Source organism: Sarcophilus harrisii, chromosome 4 (assembly GCF_902635505.1).
Source record: "Sarcophilus harrisii chromosome 4, mSarHar1.11, whole genome shotgun sequence".
Taxonomy (NCBI): domain Eukaryota; kingdom Metazoa; phylum Chordata; class Mammalia; order Dasyuromorphia; family Dasyuridae; genus Sarcophilus; species Sarcophilus harrisii.
In genome coordinates, this window is record NC_045429.1 from 461,173,153 (window position 1) to 461,195,188 (window position 22,036).

A 22,036-nucleotide genomic window follows, 5' to 3' on the forward strand; every position below is an offset into this window, starting at 1 on the left:
ATTAAAATGGAGAAGAGAACACAAAGATTAGGAGGAAAGGCAGTGCATGATGGGAAGTGAAATGGGGGCCTAGATTTGGGCAAGAGTGGGTCCAAGATCAGAATCTCTTTATTGATGAATGATAAATAATGTAAAAGCTACACAGTAAATGTCAGTGCTGAAACTGGAATTCAGGTCTTCCCGACTCTAAACCAGGAAAACCTGGATTCCAATTTTACCTATTTACTGTAACCCTCCCCCCATCCTCTATTCCTCCCCCCCATTCATTATTACAATTATTCAGTGGAGTTGTGAATACTCAGTTATTAAATAAACTAAGATAAAAATCTGCTTAGATGTAGAGTCACACAGTCCTATATGATCTGGGGAGTAATTCTCTCCTTTTTGTCAATCGTGTGTGTGTGTGTGTGTGTGTTTTGAGGGGGACAGATCTTTACTCTTTGTCTCTATTTTCTCTCCTTTCACAAAATCTGTTTATTATCTTGCATCCCACTTCATCATTCCATCTGAAACTATCCTTGCAAAGTTACCAAAGTTCTCTTAATTACCAAATCGAATGACCCTTTCTCAGTTCTCATCCTTAGCTTCTCTCCAAAGATAATATGTTCTAATCTAATCCAATTGATGTTCCTCCTCTCTAGCATTCCCAAAATATGTCTCTTTTTTGAATTATATTTCAAGCACATGCTCTATCTCTCTACTTCACATTGGTCATATTTCAATTATGCTGAAACAACTCAAAAGCAAATTTAAGGAGAAAGATCCTATCCTGGCTTGACATGAATAAAAACAGACAAAGCAGATTCTGCCCTTGCTTGAGTATTTGATCTTATTTTAACTAGGAAATCTCAGTATGGGCACTTGTGTCCTATTTCGGTGGAATTACCAATAGACTCATGTTAATATTGATATTCAGACTAACACCTTTTATTAGTCCTAAGAACTGATTAATTTCCAAGATGGGGCAAAAGTTGACGAGTGGATACATGAACTTCAGTACCAATGTTGTTCTCAATGAATTGGAAAACTATATCTATCCAGCAAGTAAGAAGCACTTAAGTCATAAGTACCTACTTACTATGTGCTAGATATAGGCTTGAAGAGTCAAGAAGTTCCTTAGGGACAGTCTGAATCAAATGAGAAAATGGAGTCAAAGAGAAGGTAAAAATTTTTCTTAAGATCAGACACTCATTTATGGCAGGAAGGACCAAGATTTCTTCCCTGACAGCCTAGAGCTTTCCCTACTCTCACTCCATTACAAAATGTAATATTGTGCATTAGCAAGGACTTATGTTGGACGCCAACTCATGGTGCAAATTATGTCACATAGAAATGAGCAGAACCGGGAATCATTGTACACGACAACAACAACAACAAAAAAAAAAAAATACAACGATCAATTCTGATGAACGTGGCTTTCTTCAACAATGAGATGATTCAGGCCAGTTCCAATGACTTTGTGATGAATAGGGCCACCCACACCCAGAGAAAGGCCTATGGGAACTGAGTATGGATCCCAACATAGCATTCTTACTCTTTCTATTGTTATTTGCTTGCATTTTGTTTTCTTTCTCAGGTTTTTTTTTTCCTCTTGATTCAATTTTTCTTGTGTAGCAAGATAACTATATAAACATATGTACATATATTGGATTTAGCGTATTTTAACATATTTAACATGTATCAGACTACCTGCCATCTAGGGGAGGGGAGGAGGAAGGAGGGGCAAAGTTGGAACGGAAGGTTTTGCAAGGGTCAATGTTGAAAAATTACCCATGCATATATTTTGTCACTAAAAAGCTTTAATAAATAAATAAAAATTTAAAATTAAAAAAATATATGTCACATATACAGTCCCAAGAGTTTAGACATCATAAAAAACAATCCTTTCATTCAATTCCTTCATTATGCAGATTAGTAAACTGAAGCTTACTGAACTTAAATGAGCTATTCCAAGTCCCACAGCTAGGAAGTGGCCAGAGCTGGAACTGAACCCTCAGTAAGTGTTCATTCTATTGACAATATTCTATCTCTTTGGAAAAGGGAGAAATTTATTTTCTTGCAGGTTGGCCTTATTAGCAGCAAGGGATGGGGACTGGCCACAATTTTGAGAGATGTCAGGAAGAAATCTATCCCTCTTTAGAATCTGATACAGTAAAATTCTATTTTTATACATTTATTTATTTGGATTTTGCAGGCATACTGGTCTTTAAGAATCTTCCATTAAGCTAAAAGAGCTATCGGAAGGGTTAACACCTTCAGTTTTCGGTCTTCAAGCAGTCGTATCATTCAGAAATTTGTGACTAGTAAATCTCATGGTCCCTATCGGATTGTGTCTATTGTTTTCTTTAATTTCTAGAGTTCTCCTTCTAGTCTATACCAAAGAAACTTCAGAATAAACACTTAACACAGTATCAGTATTTTCCCAGCACACAGGGCCTGTGCTGTCACACAGTTTTTGAGAGTTGGAAGGTCTTTTGTAGCTCCCATGTGGAGGAAATTTCTACTGTAGCATCTCTGGCCAGTAATAGTTATCTAGCCCCTACTTAAAGATTTTCAGGAAGGGAGACTCTACCAACTCCATTTAGAGGCAGCCCATTCCACCTTGGGACAGCTCTGATCACTGGGAAGTTTGTATGAATCAACCCTCACTAGTGCGCTCATGACTTCTGGGAAATGGAATCCCAGGGGATCCCTGGCTTTAGTAATTATCAGGAACAATCCTGGAAGGATGGGTTAAGGGAAATAAATTTAAACTTAAAAGACTTGACAAGCAGGAGGTGGAGTTCAAGGACCAAGAAGCGGGTATCAAAATAGGGGGTGGGATAGGACCCCAAATGAGCTAAGGCTATAGTGCAGGTTTTCTTAGGGTCGGCTCGACTTCTCCAGGAGCTTCTTCTGGCGCTAATCCCCAGAGATTTCTCTTCACAGAGCCATGGCAACTGAATGTGGAACACACTATCTTCCCTTCCTTCCACTGCTCCCTGCCCCCCACTCTGAGACTCTGCTTCTGGGGTCGGAGATTCTCAGACTTCGCAGATTCCTTGGCTCTGTTTGAAGCCTGGCTCTTAGGTCCATGACCTTTAAGCTTGCAATGAATCTCTCTGGGCTTGGAGCAGTCATCCACAGCAGGGCTAATGATGCTTCCTCCTTGAGGCAGAGGGATAAAAAGTCGAAAGGGCCAAAAGGCATGGATTAATGATAGAAATACAGTCTGCTATTAGCTGCTCTGAAGGGAGGAGGCAGGAAAATCTAATCTGCTCCAGGCTGACTCTCGAGTTATTAAAGCTTCAGTATGTCTGCTCCCACTTAAAGCTGAATTAAGTTATGCTTTAATTTCTGGCCTTATCATTGAACACAGAGAAGTCGCTTGCGAAGCAAAGGGAAGCTATGCATCCCATTAGGTTTTGCATTGTAAAAAAATTATTTTCTCAAACTTGTTATCAAATGGAACTTGGATTGTTTGGTCCAGCCCTTTATTAAGAATTCAGAGAGTGTGAGAAAGTGGGTTTTGTTAATATCTTGGTTTTTGAAGGGCAATTTAATGTTGAATGTGCAAAAAAGATATCAAACAGGTAGAGGGCTCTCTTCACCCCCTCCCCTTCTCCCTTGCATTTCTATACTTTAGTCCAAAATTACATATTCCTTAGCATGGTGATGATTAAAAAGCTTGAGAGACAAAGTTTTGGGCTAATTTGATCATTTTATTAATTAGACCAGCACATTTATTAACAAAATAATAGTCATTTGGCCATCTCTCTTAGACCAAAGACCCTTCATGATGGTGGATTCATAGATTATACATCCTTCAAAATGTAGATATTCCTAAGGGGTGACAATCAACTCTGGTCAACAAATAATAAGAAAATGAATATTACAATGAGAGGCTGGACTACATTACAGTGAAGGTCTTGGGGTACATGACTTGGGTCCCCCAAATCTTGGTCAAAGAGATACCAATTTCCATATCATTTGTTCGACAAAAAGGAGAATCAATATTTTCTAGACTTGAGTAAACACAATAAAGAAAGAATGCATCCATTAGCCAAACTTAGAATGTCTTTTACTGTCTGATTAGATCTTGGCCTGGTAAATTTTTAAGAGACATTTCCCACAATTGTTGGTCTCTGGATGAGAAAGTAGAAAAGAGGAAAAAACTTAGTCCTAATACAATGATTCATTATTAGATACAAGAGAGAAATGCTCATTTCTCACAGTATCTACCCAGGGTTAACCTCACTGGTTCTATTTAGAGGAATCTTCCATTCTGTTGCTATTTAATTAATATGACTTCTATCCATCTTTCCTTCCTCCCTTTCTTTCCTTCCTCCCTCCCTCTCTCCCTCCCTTTCTTTCTTTCCTTCCTTCCTCCCTCCCTTTCTTTCCTTCCTTCCTTTCCTCCCTCCCTCTTTTCCTTCCTTTCTTTCCTTCCTTCCTTTCCTCCCTCCCTTTTTCCTTCCTTCCTTTCTTCTCTCCTTCCTCCCTTCCTTTCTTTCCTTCCTTCCTTTCCTCCCTCCTTCACTCCTCCCTTCCTTCCTTCCTCCTTCCTTCCTTCTTTCTTCTTTGCTTCCTTTCCTCCCTCCCTTCCTTCCTTCTTTCCTTCCTTCTTCCCTTTCTTTCTTTCTTTCCTTTCCTCCCTCCTTCCCTCCCTCCCTCCCTTCCTTCCTTTCTTTCCTTCCTTCCTTTCCTCCCTCCTTCCCTCCTTCCTTCCTTCTTCCTTCCTTCATTTCCTTCCTTCCTTCCTTCCTTCTTTCTTTCTTTCTTTCTTTCTTTCTTTCTTTCTTTCTTTCTTTCTTTCTTTCTTTCTTTCTTTCTTCTTTCCTTCCTTCCTTCCTTTCTTCCTTCCTTCCTTCCTTCCTTCCTTCCTTCCTTCCTTCCTTCCTTCCTTCCTTCCACATCATATTCCAAAAACCCAGACCAGAACCAAGGATTCATGATTACTTGTCTCAGTGTTCTCTATGCAAAGTACTATAGAGAGATAAAGTAAAATATAATATATTTTTTCTGCCATCAAGGGGAAGCCAATTGGAGGGAAAGATATCTAAGAATGTGAGACACAAGTGCTTACTGAGTGCTACAGCTAAGGATAATATGAATAAAAAGGTGGTAGAAAACAGCCTGGTAGAAATCATTTTTGGTAAGATCTTGACAGACATAAAGAAGGATTGGAAGTCTTGAAGATTGAGAATAAAATAAATTCTTTGAAGGTTCTTTGTTAACCCAGCACCCAGTTTAAGTTTTTATACATAAGAGATGCTTAATATATGTTTGTTAAATGGATGAATAGCGAGCATTGGAATGGAGGGATTCTTATAGAGCCTCATGAATAAATCATCCCACTGCCAATCTTTCTCCCCTCCAATCTATCTTCCAAATGATGTCAATGATATGCCAAAAGCAAAGGTCTGACCATGTCTCTTCCCTGCTCTGGAAGTTCCAAGCTCCGGGATCATAGAATTATAGATTCAGAACTGGACAGACTTTAGAGTGATGAAATCCAAGGTCCTCATTTTACAAATGAAAAATTAAATGGAGCCAAGAAGTGTTAAATGACTTAGCCAGGATCGCATAAATAGAAAGTGTGGGATATAATATTTTCATCTATGTCTTCCTGCCTCCAAACACAGGACTCTGTGGTTAGAAGCAACGGAGAATAGTGAAGAGAACAAAAATGAATTTGGTAAAATGGACATTTTGTAGCAACTTCCTTAAGTTTAAGTCCACTCTCCCCAGTGACCAAGTGCAAAGAGTGTGCCCCAGGTTTGGGAGTGATGTGCTTGGACTCATGTTCTTGCTAAATTTTTTCAGTCAATATCCCTTTGTAAAGGCTAATTGGTATCAATTGCATATTAATGCTTTTGAAGAGAGAAGTAGTTGAATTGGATTCATCAACGTTAAGGAGATATTAAGTTAGTTAGTGACCGATTTATTAAACACTCAGTATGTGCCAGACTCTGCTAAAAAATAGAGATTCAAAGTAAATCAAAAACACACATAAGTAAATAATTTATATAGATATAGATATAGATATACACACACAGATATGTGTGTATATCTATATACATATATATGTTTGTGTGTATATATACATATGCATATATACAAAAATAGATATAGATATAAATATATAAATGCAGTTTTTATAGACTCTGGATGATCTTACCAAACGCTCCCTCACTGAGACAAGTCAGGTCCTCAGAGGTCTGCTCAGCACACATATCTCTAAGAGTTCTAGAGGTTCATCAGGGGTTTCTTTCTCATATGTTCACCTCAAAATCCCATTCTTATGTGGTAGCAGTTGGCTTAAAATGTAAGCCTCTGGAGACAGAGGCTGTTTCATCTCTGTCTTTGCATTCGCACTCTCTAGTACTGTACCTACTACCCAAGGACTTACTAATTCCTTGTTAATTGATTGAGAGAATGAGTGTTTTCCTGCATAAGAGGATATGACCTGAACCAGCTTTGAGAGCTGGGATTCACCTGATACCAGGGATCCAAGTCAGAACCCAGGTGCTTTCTGAAACAAGAAGCTCGCTACAAACCACATGGCACATGGTGAGCAAGCTGAGGCCTTCGGGAGGCTGCAGGGATCAGCAGAAGAAGCTCTGGTCTCCCCTCCAGCACAGACTTGCACATTGGCCTGGAGTGACCTCCCAGTCTCTCCTTTCCCTCATCTTTAAAACGTCTCGCTCTGGCTGTGAGCTCGCAATTAATGTCTCTTCTGCTCTTTGAACATATAAAGCATTCTTTTAGTGAAAAACAGAATGAGATGGCAGGATGTGGTCTCCTCTGTAGGAGCTGAGTCAGCTCCTGGGCCCGGTGCCACTCTCTTACATCTCCAGCCGGTAGGATTAGTCATTTAGCCACATCCTACACTGAGGATTTGGGCTCCAGAGACTCAGAAGAAATTGGAGAGGAACACCAGCTTAAGAGGCAAGACCCTGGGCGGGGGCTCAGGAGGCCCCACTCCTCTCATCATCTTGCTATGTGACCATGAGTAAGCCATTTCCTTTCTCCGAGGCTCAGTCACCTCCTCAGTAAAATGAGGGGGGTAGAGCCCATGATCTCCATGCCTCTTCAATTGAATTCAATATATATTTATCAAGTGCCTCCTATAAGCAAGGCATTGGGATCAATTTAGGGGATCCAAACCAGCCCCTGCCTCCGAGAAACTTGGGACAGGAACTATGGCATATACACAAGTAACTAAATACAAAGAATATAAAATAATGGAGAAAGAGACAGAGAAAGACAGAGGAGACAATAGACAGACAAAGAAATGGAACAAGAGATTTGAAATCTGCAGATCTGGGTTCAAATCCTCCCTTCATCAACCCACTTCCTTGCCATCTTGGGCACTTCACTTTGCTTGCTTTGCTCCTTCCAAACATAATTATATTAGATGGTCTCTGAGATACCTTCCAACCCAAGGATTAAGAACCCATGAGTTTAAATGAGATCATCCCTGAGGCTACACTTTGAAGGAGATCACCCTAGCTTGGCCATTGTGTTCCTAGGTATAGCAAGAACAAGTCTCCATTCATAGAACGTGCTGAGTGTGGGAGTCACAGGAAGTCACAGGCTTTACCTCACATTCAGGGCTAGAGGAGATTCTAAACATCATCTGGTCCAACCCTCTCACTCTGTAGTTAAGAAAACTGAGGCTCTGTGTGACTTTACTCCTCACAGAACATCACAGAATCAATTTGGTACCAGAAGAGAGTCTGGAGGCCATCAGAGCAGATACTCTCACTTTACAGATAAGGAAACTGGGAGCTTGAAAAGTAAAATGGTTTACCTAAAATCACAAAGTTGGGAGTCAGACTGAGGTCCTCTGGCTCCAAAGCCACTGTGCTTCCTACCTCATTACAAATGGCGCATCTTAAGGCAGGTCCATGCTGAACCACTTGAGGAAATCCAGTTCCAGGGAAGTTGTCCAGGGAAGAACGTGCCTCTGGTAGCAAACAGCCCTTTCCTGTTGCCCGGCCAAAGCTGGCTCTGACATTTCTGAGTTTGTTGTCTCGCTTCCTCTAGACTTGAACTTTTCAATCTACTCCATTAAGATAATAACACTCTGGTTCATAGAAAGTGACTGAAATGGATCATCAGAGATCAGGAAAGAATGAGGAGCACCACAAGGGAGCCACAGGTCATCTCCCACATTAGGCTGTGAACTCCTTAAGAACAGGGATTGCCTTTTCCCTTTCTGTGTATCTCTGGTACTTAGCACAGGGTCTAGCTGATAGATTTTGCTGTTCTCCATCATTTCAGTTATGTCCAACTCCCTATGACCTTAGCTGAGGTTTCCTTGACAGAGAGGCTGGAGTGGTTTTCCATTTTCTTCTCCAATTGAGGGAATTGAGGCAAGCAAGATCAAGTGACTTATCCAGGATAACACAGCTAGTAAGCATCTAGAGCCAGGTTTGAATTCAAGGAGATCACTCTTTCTGACTCCAGATCAGGTATTCTAGTCACCTAGCTGCCATGGCATGTAGTGGGAACTCAATAAACATTTATTGACTGATTGACTAAAAGAGGCCCATAAAATCTCAAGAGAATCTTCCAATGACTATTTCCTGAATCCAGAACAAAAGACATTCCCTTGGTATCCAAGCCCTTCCCAATCTATCTGAAGTTTATTTTCCACTGTTATTAATACGTATTGCTTCCCTTCTCACACTCCTATATGCCAGCTTAACTTGACAGTTTGCTACTCATCAAACTTCCCACTCTATTTCTTAACGGTGACTTATAAATTTGCATGTTTCTTAAACACTGTTCTTTTTTTTATTGAAAAGTGACCAACCAACTTATCAATTCTTGGCAACTAATAAAAAAGGAGCTTTTCTTTTTAAATTTAGGTTTTATTTATCATCAGATTTGCCCTTTCCCTTCTAAATTACTGGACTACACAATCTTGATCAATAAAAAACATATGCATTAAAACAGTAGCAGTATTGCTGAGTAGTTACAACCAGAGATTAGCAGCATCCATTACATATATATGCCTCTGTTGGCAGCAGAGTAGAATGGAGTCTGGAGGCCATCTCCCATTTTTCAGTAACCCTGCTATAGCATCTCTGGAAGGAATCCTTTCTTTTGTACATCCTCCAATTATTCCTCATCCTCAAATCTTTTCAGCTTCATAGGAAAAAGAATGTGTATTAAGTCCTTCTAACTGGACCACTTCCTTCTGTTGGAGAAGTGTGTGTGTGTGTGTGTGTGTGTGTGTATGTAGTGCATTTTGAGTGAGGGTCTCAAGAGCCAGATAGATGAATCTGGATTTGATTGGGCACACAGTGAGAACCAGAGTTGCTTCTGGACTAAGGAACTGGTTGTGCAACTCTTGTGTTGTTTCATAAACTAGTAGATCAGTAAGACACTAAATGAATGCTCAGGATCACACAGGCAATATCAATCATTAATAAACATTTATTAATCACCCACTATGTGTCCTTGACTGTACTAAGTACTGGGGATACAAAAAAAAGACAAAAGACAGTCTCTGCTCTTGAAGAACATGCATTAATGGAAGAGACAATAAATAAATAACTAAGAACAAATTATATACAAGATGAATAGAAAAAATTTAAAAAGGGAAAGCTCTACAGCTAAGAAGAATTGGGGAAAGCTCTCTGAAAAAGATTGATTTTAGCTGGGACTTGAAGAAAGCTAGGGAAGCGAGGAATAGACATGAGGAGGGTGAACTTTCCAGACATGGGGGACTGCCAGAGAAATGCCAAGGTCAAAGGATAGAAGGTCTTGCTCATGGAACAGCCAGGAGGCCAGTGTCACAGGGTTCAGGGGGAGTTTTTGGAAGGACTTCCAAATAATAATTATAATAATGAATAATGAGGATCTTTGTATTTCATCCTGGAGATTATAAGAAGCCACTAGGATTTATTGAATAGAAGATATGTGTATGAAGGAGAGTGATACGGTTCACTTTGGAAAATGATCATGCTGACAACTGAATGGACGATAGAGTAGAATGGGGAGAGACTTGAGGTAATCAGACCCTCCTTCCTACCACCAGTATTCTATTGTCCAAGAAGGAAGTGATGATTTTGGTGCTCCCAGATTGGTGTCAGTAACAGGACAGGAAAGAAAGGAGAGATGCTGCAAATGTGATACTAGCTGGCTTTGAGAATAGACTGGATTTTGAAAGTGAAAGAGAGTCAGGATACTAGGGGGACTCCTGGTGTAAACCTAAGGGGTTCCCTCTACAATTATAAGGGGAAAGGGAGGGGAGTTTAAGAGGAAAGAAAATTAGTTCAGTTTTATACATCTAAAAGGTGGCATTTGAACTCGGGTCTTCCTGACTTCAAGACTAGCTCTCCATCCTTTGTGCCTTGGTAACTCTCTTTCCTATCATATAATTTTCAAATGCAAAGAAGTTTAGGTAGAGAAGCAAACAGCATCCCATTTATAAATAAGAAAGATGGCAAGATTTTTGAGTTTGTTGAGGCTGGCCCAAATCACAAGTACATTTCCAGAGCCAGCTCTAATCCTGGCTGCTCCGCAAAGCCCTCCCTGAACAGCAAACCCTTCCCTGAGACAGATGATCTATCTTCTCCTGAAACTTTTTCAATGTTTTGTCTGTATATTGCACTTGACAACTAATCATATATGGTCCTGCAATGTTCTTTCTATTTTCATCTTGGGCCATCCTGTAAATGTTTTGTTGCTAGCTAACTTTTAAAATATTTATATTGTTTTCTCCTGAAGAAGGCTGTACTCTGTCTGAGGGTAAAGACTGATGGAATTAACTGCAAGGCATCTTAAACAATGGGCTAGGTTCACAATAACTATTTGTTTGATGAACTTGACTTGATTCCATATCTCAGAGGGAAATCAGGTTTTCCCAGAAAAAGACTTCTGGGCCAGGTGGGCGAAGGACTCTTGGTTCCAGCCCAGCAGTGATTATATCATCTTGCTTTGATGCTTCACTGGATCCAATTCAAGTCAACTACCATTTATTACTTAATTCATTTGTGGCTTTGGACTGGCCATCCCTTTGTGCTGGGAAAGCCCACCCTCCAGCCTTCTGCCCATGAAAATCTCTGGTTTGTTCCAAAGCTCAACATGAGCCTAACCTCCAATGTGAGGCTTTAACTGATCCAACACCTTCCTCCTTCTAGATTTCCTCCCCCAATTACCTTGTGTTGATTTTGTGTCTATATTAAAGAAATCTTTTTGTGTCTTCTTGATGAAATGTAAGCTAAGGGAAGGCAGGGGTTATTTCACAGTAAGTGTATTTCTGGAACATAGTCGGTGCATATTAAATATTTATTGATGGAACAATTGAGTGACTGTGCATTTCTCATTCATTGACCCCACCTTCAGGATCTCTGCTCCTCCACATTCCCTTTCCTCCTGTAAGATTCTTCTTTCCTTCCTCAGGAATCCTTCCTGAAGAGTCTTCCCAATGTGCCCAAGGCTCTCCTCTAGGTCTCTTGTCCTTGTGAAGATTCCAAATGAGAAACAGCTCTCCCCTGATTGTCTTTTACTTTCATTAATGGCAAGCTCTTTTTTCTGGTGTACATTTCATTGATAACACGATCTTTGGGGCTCCTTCTGTGAATTGTTCATTGGTAATGCATCATAGCCCACTCACAAGCCACATTGCGTTGCCCTTTGGGCGACCCACCACTTGAATTCTATGGAGACCAACTGTAATGAGATTCAGGAAGTCAGTAAATTCCAATACCAGTCATGTACACAATCTGCTTTAAATGTCAGTTCATTATTTGGAACCCAGAGTGAAACAGCTCTTGGAAAGGCCTGATCTCCGAGGGGTCCAAAGATCCCCGGAGAGCTGTGGTTCTTAGATGAAGGATTGCTGAGCTTATTCTATACCCAGTATGGGGCTAAGCACTACAGCAAAAGCCATGGTCCCTCTTCTGGATGAAGAGAGGAGGCAAACATGCAGGCAATGATGAGAAAAGACTTCAATAAATGCAGTGGGAAATTTTCTGACAGGCACAGAAATGCTACGTGCCTTCAGAAAGCAGCATTTAGTGCATGAAGAAAGGAAGGAAGGAAGGAAGGAAGGAAGGAAGGATGAAGGGAGGGAGGGAAGGAGAAAGAAAGAGGGAGGGAGGGAGGAAGAAAAAGGAAGGAAGGAAGGAAGGAAGAAAAAAGAAAGAAAGAAAGAAAGAAAGAAAGAAAGAAAGAAAGAAAGAAAGAAAGAAAGAAAGAAAGAAAGAAAGAAAGAAAGAAAGAGAGAAGAAGGAGGAAGGGAGGAAGGGAGGGAAGGAAGAAGGAAGGGAAGGAAGAAGAGGGGAAGGAAAGGAAAGAGGGAGGGAAGAATAAAAAGAGGAAGAGGGAGGAAGGAAGAAAAGAAAATAATAGAAGAGGGGGCGGCTAGGTGGCACAGTGGATAGACTCCCTGAAGTGAGGAGGATCTGAGTTCAAATCTAGCCTCAGATACTTAAAACTTCCTATCTATGTGACCCTGGGCAAGTTACTTAACCCTAATTGCCTCAGTCAAAACCAAAACAAACAAACAAACAAAAAAACTTTAAAAATAAAATAAAAAAATAATATATATATATATATATTTTAAAAAGTAATAGAAGGGACTAAGCATTTATACAGTGTCTGTTATGTGTCAGCTGCTATGCTAAGGAAGCACTTTGTAAATATATTATATCATTTGATCTGGGTTCTTTCCCCCCAGTGGCTTATCCTAATGCATCACTGGGACCTGGAAGTGACACAAGTTCTCCAAGGCTATGACAATAGAGTACGAACTCTCGAAGTTCATAGGATTCAAAATCAAAAGCTAGAAAGAAGCTCAGAGGTCAAATTATCCAAACTTTCATGTTACAGAAAAGGAATCTGAGATCCGCAGAGGAGAGGTGACTTGATATCACCAAATCATAGATTTAAACTGGAAGAAACCATTAGTAAACTGGGCCCCATTATATGATGGTTCAACGTCATAAATCAATTCCATTTGCTTAGCAGAAACTGTGCTAATGGAGACTTTTCAAAATCTGCTAGGGATCACTTCAGCCTAAGGACTGTAAGTCCTTTCCATCTGCCCTGCAGCTGGAGTCTCCTCTTGGTTCTGTCTCCCCCCACCCCCATCTTAAAATGTAAACCCCTTCTAGCTTTTTTGTGTGTGTCTTCAATGCTTAGTATAGCATTTGGACCAAAGCAGGTACTGAATTAAGGCTTCTTTTATTCATTCACTCGTTGTTTCATTTCAGGGTGTCTAGCATCACTCTCTCATTTTGCTAAGGAGAAAATGTAGACTGAGAGGGGTATTTAATTTAGCATCATAAAATCAGAGATTTAAAGCTTAAAAGAATCTTAGAATCCATTTACTTCAAACCCTTTGTTTTACAGATAAGGAAACTGAGACCCAGGGAGGTTGTGACTTGCCCAAGATTACAGAGTAAGTGACAGAACTTGGGCAGGATCTCTGAGTCCGAACCCTGTGTCCTAGGGAAACTGGAAAGAGTGGATCTTTATCTTCTGAGAAGTTGGTCCCAAGTGCCCATTTTCAAAACAGAATCATGTCCCGCATTTCAATAATTCAACTGTTTGGGGGAGTTTTGATGGTGAATTTATGAAAACCATGGGAGTGTCTCCAAGGCAGTGATTAAATATTTTGGCAGTGAATCAGCTGGTGCCCACAGATGTGGGTAGTAGTGTTGAAACAGCAGAATGAGTTTTCCCCTGAGCAATTATGTCAGAAAAATATTTCCCCCTAATAGATGTATCAACGGCTCCCTTTGCTGTCTTTATATTTGGGATTATCTAACACCATCAAGATATCTTTGGTGTCATGCTCCAGAAATGTGTGCTTGTCTCTGTACTATTTAGAATTTATTCTATAACTTACAAGGAGGCATAGAAACCAAGAAGGGATAACCAACATATTGGAAGATAGACAAATGATTCCAAAAACCCAAAAGAGCTATATCAGATTTAACAAGATGACATTTATCAGGAACAAATGAAAAGTTTTACATTTGGGTTCCCAAAGTAAATTTCACTAGTTTAAGATGGTGAGGGGGACTAAAAAAGAGCTTCTCAGCCAAAGACATGCCATCTTGAGCAGAGTGCAAAGGCAGTATCATTGAACACTATCTTCCTGGTACCCTCCACAAACAAACAAACAAACAAGCAATGAAATCTTAGCGTGCATTAAGAGAAGCATAGTATCCAGGATTATGCAGGTGGTTGATAGCCACAGTGCCCATGAGAAGACGAAAGCTTTTATCCCCACAGTTAGGGTTGAAGGAATAATTTTTACCAAAATGAATAAAGCAAATCAAGAGACTTCCCGTTAAAAATTCTAGGATTGGAAAAAATTGAAGGGAGCTCCCGATCCAACCCACCCATTTTCCCAAGCAGGAAACTGAAATCTAGAGATGCTGTAACAAAACTAGAGTCATAGAGCCAGTAAGCAATTGACCTTGAGTTTCTCCCCAGTCTTCTGACTTCTTGGCAGGGATTCTCACCATAGGAGGCTTATCTATGATCTAATTCAGAGACTGATCGAATTTGGGGAGAAAGTACATTAACTGTATGCTGGGAAGGGCAGAATAGAGAGGAGAATGCCAGCAAACTAAAGAGAAAAAGTCCCAAATCTCTGTGGTTTGCCTCTGGAACTGGGATTAACAGATAAACTTTGGAAATGTTGTTTTTCTTTATCACTTTTCCCCCTCCATCCTTTTCTGGAATGAGCAACAGTGAAAACAACAACAACAAAAACAAAAACAGCTTTCTATGTGCATACAAATGCAGTTTGGGGAATACAAACAAAAAAGCAAACATACATGATCACCCACAAATACATATATTTGCATACACAGAGCAGGACTGCGTGCTGTTGTCTAATAATTGGACGTTAGGAAGGGACAAAGACAAGGCTCTTTATGTTTTCTAGCTAGCAAAGGTGGGGAGCAAGGCAGCCCTAGTTGTGTGAAGAGAGACAGTAACAGCCTGAAGTCAGTCCCAAAATGGGACACAGAGGAGGAAATGCTTATTGACTGAGTGGGAACCATAAGGTGTCCATGAGTTCGGCGCTGGGATTTCAGAACCTCCTGGAAGATGATGGAATGAGAGGGAGAAACTTGGCTCCTCCGTGTCTGGCCTTTGGGATAGCGAAGTAGAACTTTTTTTTTTTTACATGACCAAACTGTTATTTTGCTGTACAAAAAGAATCAGACTCTGAAATATAGTACAATTAGCCTGTGAAGGAAATCAAAAATGCAGGTGGGCATAAATATAGGGACTGGGAATTCAATGTAATGGTTCTTAGTCATCTCCCAGAGTTTTTCTCTGGGCATAGCTGGTTCAGTTCATTACTGCTCCATTGGAAATGATTTGGATGATCTCGTTGCTGAGGATAGATAGCCAGGTCCATCAGAACTGGTCATCATATAGTATTGTTGTTGAAGTATATAATGATCTCCTGGTCCTGCTCATTTCACTCAGCATCAGTTCGTGTAAGTCTCTCCAGGCCTTTCTGAAATCATCCTGTTGGTCATTTCTTACAGAACAATAATATTCCATAATATTCATATATCACAATTTATTCAGCCATTCTCCAACTGATGGGCAGCCACTCAGTTTCCAGTTTCTGGCCACTACAAAGAGACCTGCCACAAACATTTGTGTACATACAGGTCCCTTTCCCTTCTTTATGATCTCTTTGGGGTATAAGCCCAGTAGAAACACTGCTGGATCAAAGGGTATACACAGTTTGATAGCTTTTTGAGCATAGTTCCAAATTGCTCTCCAGAATGGTTGGATCCATTCACAGTTCCACCAACAATGTATTAGTGTCCCTGTTTTCCCACATCCCTTCCAACATTCCCATTATCTTTCCATGTCATTCTAGCCAGTCTGACAGGTGTGTAGTGGTATCTCAGAGTTGTCTTAATTTGCGTTTCTCTGATTAATAATGACTTGGGGCATCTTTTCATCTGGCTAGAAATAGTTTCTATTTCTTCATCTGAGAATTTGTCTGTTCATATCCTTTGACCATTTATCTATTGGAGAATGGCTTGATTTTTTATAAATTAGAGTCCATTCTCTATATATTTTGGAAATGAGGGCCAAGTAGAATTTCTAAAGAAGGAAAAAAGATCCATCAGAAGAGCTCATCACCAAACTACACATCATCACAGGAGAATTATGATGTGTCAGTGGGTCCGTGTACTGCTCCATGTGCTGCGCATATGCTGCACATTCCAACTGACTGAAACCTGAAGCCCTGGCTCCCCTTTCTATCCATTTTAGCCCATGTCCTTTCTCAGCATCCTGGACTTTTGTAATACTGCTCTGCCTTCTTTGGCTTTCAATTTGTGTGGCTCATCCTTGAACCCTAAAGCAGGAAGCCAGTTCCCTTGACAAGACTCGGCTGAACAGAGGGAGTGAAAAGTTAACAGAACTTTTACAGGAAGGAGGGCAGCAAAGGCAGATTTGGGGAAGCCTGCTCAATGATGACCAAAGGTGACTCCAAGGGGCTGATGGGACTCATGCTTCCCACAGCGGGGCACGGAAAGGGCCACATTGAGCACAGGATGAGACCCACATTTTAAATTACCTGGACTTCTTCTGTACAAAAGGGACTTCTAATTTCTGGAGGGAGGGCACTGAGAAGTTATGGAAATGATTCCAAAAAGAAAAGGACTTTAGAAAAACATCCAGAAAGAAAATGAAGTACTCTCCCCTCCAGCATTTTGACTATATTCTGCATACATTCCTCCCTACTTTTATTTCTACTGATCTGGTTCATGTACCCTGACTTCCTGTCCTTCCCAGTCCCATCCCTTACCAACAAAATATAAACTTCTTAAGAACAAAGACTGGATAATTTTTAATCTTTGCATTTCCCCTAGATTCTAGGGTCATGACTGGCACAAATGTCTGATACTTAATAGAGAATATATATTATACTTTTAGGAGGAAATGCGTGTAGCTCTTGCCTCCCACCATTACTGATTAGGAGATTATAGAAAAATGAGTTCACTATCATAAGCTTCAGTTTACCCATATGTAAAATGAAGGAATTGGATCTGGCATCTAAGGTCCCTCCCAGATATTCTGATTCTAAAATAAGTATTTATGACTCAATCAACCCATTAGTAAGCATTTATTAAGTGCTTGCTGTATGCTTGATGCTAGAGGGGCAGGGAAGATAAAAATGAAATCATCCCTGCACTCAAAGGGCTCACAGTCAGTCCAGTGAAGCACTATATACATATAAACATGCCCACACACACGTGTGTGATATATGTTTACATGCACAATATATGCCAAATCAATAAAAGGCAATGGGTTGAGGGAGACTTGAGCATCTGGGGGTGGGTGGGAGTTGAGAGGCTATAAAGAAGGTGACACAAGGACCGAGCTTTGAAGAAAAGAAACTCTGTTTTATGAATGGGTACAATTTATATTCCTCTTCACACTTATAAGACAACTATTTTTATTGTACTCACGACTGGCTTGAGAATATGGAGAGTATTACTGATGATCCAAGGTTCAGTGTAAGCTGTTCACAGTCTCCCAGCATTAAATCTCAGGAGAAAAAAAGCATAGCGCTCCTATATTCCAATACCCTCTCCATTTTACAAATGGGAAAACTGAGACCCAGTAAGTTAAGTGACCTGCTCCTATTATACAGATGGCCAGTGCCCTCCCTGCTCCACCTTGGAAAAGGCCTCATGTCCTGCAGCCTGAGGCCCCCTATTTTAGTAGCAGCAGTTCAGTCTCTCTCTCTCTCTCTCTCTCTCTCTCTCTCTCTCTCTCTCTCTCTCTCTTACAAGGCAAAAAGGGGTAAGAAAAAGCTTTGTTTACCTTGAGCAGAAGCTTCGGATGGGAGGAGAATGATTGCTCTGGACACCGAGCAAGCCATTGCAAAGATTGGTTTTCATGGAGCTTTTCCCAGAATTGCTATAAAGGGTATCTGGAGAGACCCGGCCTCACAACAGCTGTGCACAAAGCCCTCAGTAAAATATTAGGCCTGTGATGGGTAGATAGAAAGCTTTCCCAAGTGCTAAACTGGGAAATGAAGAGCAAAAAGATGATAGGGGATAAAAGTGAAAGGGCAGCAAATCTCAGCAGATGGCAGACCCGATTTCATCAATGGCAAATGCTGCTTCTAAGATGTAATAGGATATCAGGAAAGCTAAGGGATCTGGACCAGTCATTCTCAAATCAAGGGCCCCAGACCCTCAGAGGACTCCAGAGCTATTTCAAGCTAAAAGATACAAAACTTACCATTTTCATTGCTATTTACCTTCTCTTCCCACCTTCAAATACAGGAAGCAGGGCTTAAATCTCCTTTCCCTTTAATCCAAACTTTTCCCAGATGCTCTAGTGACCTTCCTAAAGCGCAGGTATGATGGTCACTCTCCTGATCAATAAACTTCAGTAGTTTCCTTTTCTTCCACTGCCATTTAGAGTCCTTCTCAACCTGCTTTCAGCAGACCTTTCTGTTCTGATCCCACAAGTAGTCCATTCTGACATGGGGTTGCTCTAATTGTTATACTATATATTTATTTTTATTCCATTTTTTTCACCATAGATTGTGACTCATTTTACAACTTTTCAACTTCCATTTAGGACTTCTGGGTCTACCAGAGAATAGGGCTTATCCTACTTTTACATATAAGTTGGCAAATAACTTTAACACAATGATCATCTCACCTTCATCTACCATCATGAAGGTGGAAACCTTCATCCCTTTTTCAGTACTTTCAGCTTATTTTCCCATGACAAGCCTGAGCTCCAGTCTTTTCATCATCCATACCCTTGTTATGGATATTATAACTTATAAATGTCTTTTAAAACCTTGACATCCAGAACTAGCTATAACATTCCAGATATAGCTTTGCCAATAGAAGTACAGAAGGATTGTCACCTCTTCATTACCAAATGTTAAATGTCTCTTTTAAAAGTCCAAGACTATATGAAATAGTGAATCTCATCTTTTTGACAAAAGCTGATTCAAAAAAATTTAAGTAAATTATCTGAAGTCACAAAGCTAGTAGAAACCCGAAGGAGAAATCCAGGCCAGTATTCATTTGAGAACATATATCACTTCTCTGAAGAATATTGTCCCAGAGGGGCTGTCAATCAAATATATATCATAAGTAATGCTTTCCCTTACCTTCCTGCTCACCTGAACTGTGCTCTCTATTACAGATGTTTGTGAAGTGTTCCGATCACTCCTTTTAGATGGTAAGCTCTGTGAGGGAAGAGGTGATCTTAGTCATTGTAGTATCTCCTCAAATGTAAGTACTATGCACAGCCTATATTGAATGGTAGTAAATCTTTGCCAAACTGTGTTGTATTGATGGATCTTCCTTTGAGATCAATTCCTATCATACAAATGATAAGGTGCCTTTCTGAATCATCTGCCTCATCAACTACATTCCTTATTCTGAGACTCTCAAAAGGTTTATTATCTATTCATTTTGTAGTTTGTCCATTCCTTTTTCTTAATAAAAACATTTCTTCATTTTTCTGCATCTTTGTTCTTTGAAATTTTTAGCCTTCTTTTTGTTTAGTTTTTAAAATAGAGTGCGTAGTCAATTCAATAGTAAGGAATTCATTCATTCCAGTTATAGTAATATCTGGAACACTTATGGGCTATATGGCCCTGGTGAAGTCATGGTACCTCTGAATTATTCAGGTTTTTTGTTTGTTTGTTTGCTTGTTTGTTTTGTTTTACTTTATATAGTATATATGTGTGTGTGTGTGTGTGTGCACGTGTTTCCATATTAATCACAGTTATGAATAAAGAAACAGATCAAAAAGAAAAATACCATTAAGAGGAATAAAATAAGTGGAAAAATATGCTTCCATATGCATTCAGAGCCCATCAGTTCTTTATTTGGATGTGGATAGAATTTTTCTTTGTGTACTTGTTGTGGATCATTGTATTGCTGAGAAGAGCTATATCTTTCATATTTACGCAAGTCTTTCCAGGTTTTTCTGAAATCTGCCTGTTTATCATTTCTTATTGCTTAATAATATTCCATTACAACCATATACTAGTGCTTTGTTCAGCCTTTCTCCAATTAATGAGCATCCATCCTTTCAATTTTAATATTTTGCTATCGTACAAAGGGCTATTATAAATATTTCTATACATAAACGTCCTTGTTCTTCTTTTTTTTGAAATCTTTGGGAAATATACCTAATGGTGGTATTGCTGGGCACAATTTGGTGCCCTTTGGGAATATTTCCAAATTGCTTTTTAGAATGGTTGCATCAATTCATAATTCTACCAAGTGTACATTCATGTCCCAGTTTTCCCATATCATCTCCAACAAATATCATTTGCCAAATATTTTTGTCATGTTAGTCAATCTGATAAGTGTGAAGTGTCACTTTAGAGTTTTATAGTTTGATTTCTCTAATCAATAATTATTTATAGCATTTCTTCATATGCCTATTGACACTCTTTATATCTTGGCAAGCATAGTCCCAAGTACATTATACTATTTATAGTTATTTTAATAGAATTTTTCTTTCTATCTCTTGTTCCTGAACTTTGTTGTGGTCATATAAGAAATGCTGATGATTTGTATGGGATTATTTTATATCTTGAAACTTTTCTAAAGTTGTTAATTATTTCAAGCTTTTTTTTTTTTAGTTGATACTCCAGGGTTTTTAAGGATACCATAAAGTCATCTGCAAAGAGTAATAGTTTTGTTTCCTTATTGCCTGTTGTAATCCCTTGAATTTCTTTTCCTTAGCTAAAATTAACATATTTAGTACTATATTGAATAATGATGATGATAATAAGCATGTTTGTTTCAACCCTCTTATTGAGAAGCCTTCTAACTTATCCCTTTTATGTATATCTACTTCCTGATGGTTTTAGAAAGCGATTACTTATCATTTTAAGGAAAACTCTATTTATTCCTGTGCTCACTGGTATTTTTAATAGGAATGGGTACTGTACTATGTCAAAAAAATTTTCTGCATATATTGAAATAACATGATTTATGTTAGTTTTGTTATTACTGTGGTCAATTGTGTTAAAGTATTCCTAATATTGAATCAAACCTACATTAATGGTATAAAGTCTACATACTCATAACATATTATCTTTGTGATAAATTATTGTAATCTCTTTGCTAATACTTTATTTAAAATTGTCGCATCAATACTCATCAGGGAAATTGGCTTATAATTTTCTTTTTCTGTTTTAACTCTTCCATATTTGTGTCATAAAAGGAATTTGGTAGGACTTCTTCACCTATTTTTACAAATAGTTTAAACAGTATTGGAATTAATTGTTCTTTAAACATTAGATAGAATTCCTGTATAAACCAATCTGGCCTTGAAGATTTTTCCTTAAGAAGTTAATTAATGGCTTGTTAAATTTCTTTTTCTAAGATGGGATTATTTAGGCATTTTGTTTATTGAACTGTTAAAATAATTAATTTACATTTTCATAAGTATTCATTAACTTTGCTCAGATTGTCAGATTTATTGGCATAAAATAAGGCAAAATATACATATTTTGTCCATGTTGTATGTTAAATCCTCTAAAGAAGCATCACCCACCCATTCAACCAATCATTTTTTAATAGTTTATATGTAATCTTTTTGAAACATGCTATTTCCAACTGGTAGGATAGGATTCTTTGAGGGCAAGGACTGATTCATTTGTTATCTTGTATTTCTAGTGTCTTGTAGAAGTATAATATTTGATTGGTGATACATTCTTAATCAATCCTTTTGGAGGAATGCAAGAAGGAAGAATTTCCCTCTCTCCCTCCCATCCCTACCTTTTAAATCACAAATAAAATCATTTAGTCAGATCTATTGTTAAAATACAAATAAGTACCCAATTATAGAGAAGAATCTTAGTGGGAGGAGAGTATCCATGATATGCTTCACAGAGACAATTTGATAAAGACTGCTGTTGTCTCTCTTCAGAGCCCTATTGGAAATTGCAATTGGAAACTGGAAATTGGAAATCTCAATTGGAAATGACAACCAACATTCCCTGCTCTGTTCAAGCACAGACAGTCTAGTCATTCTTGCTAGACAA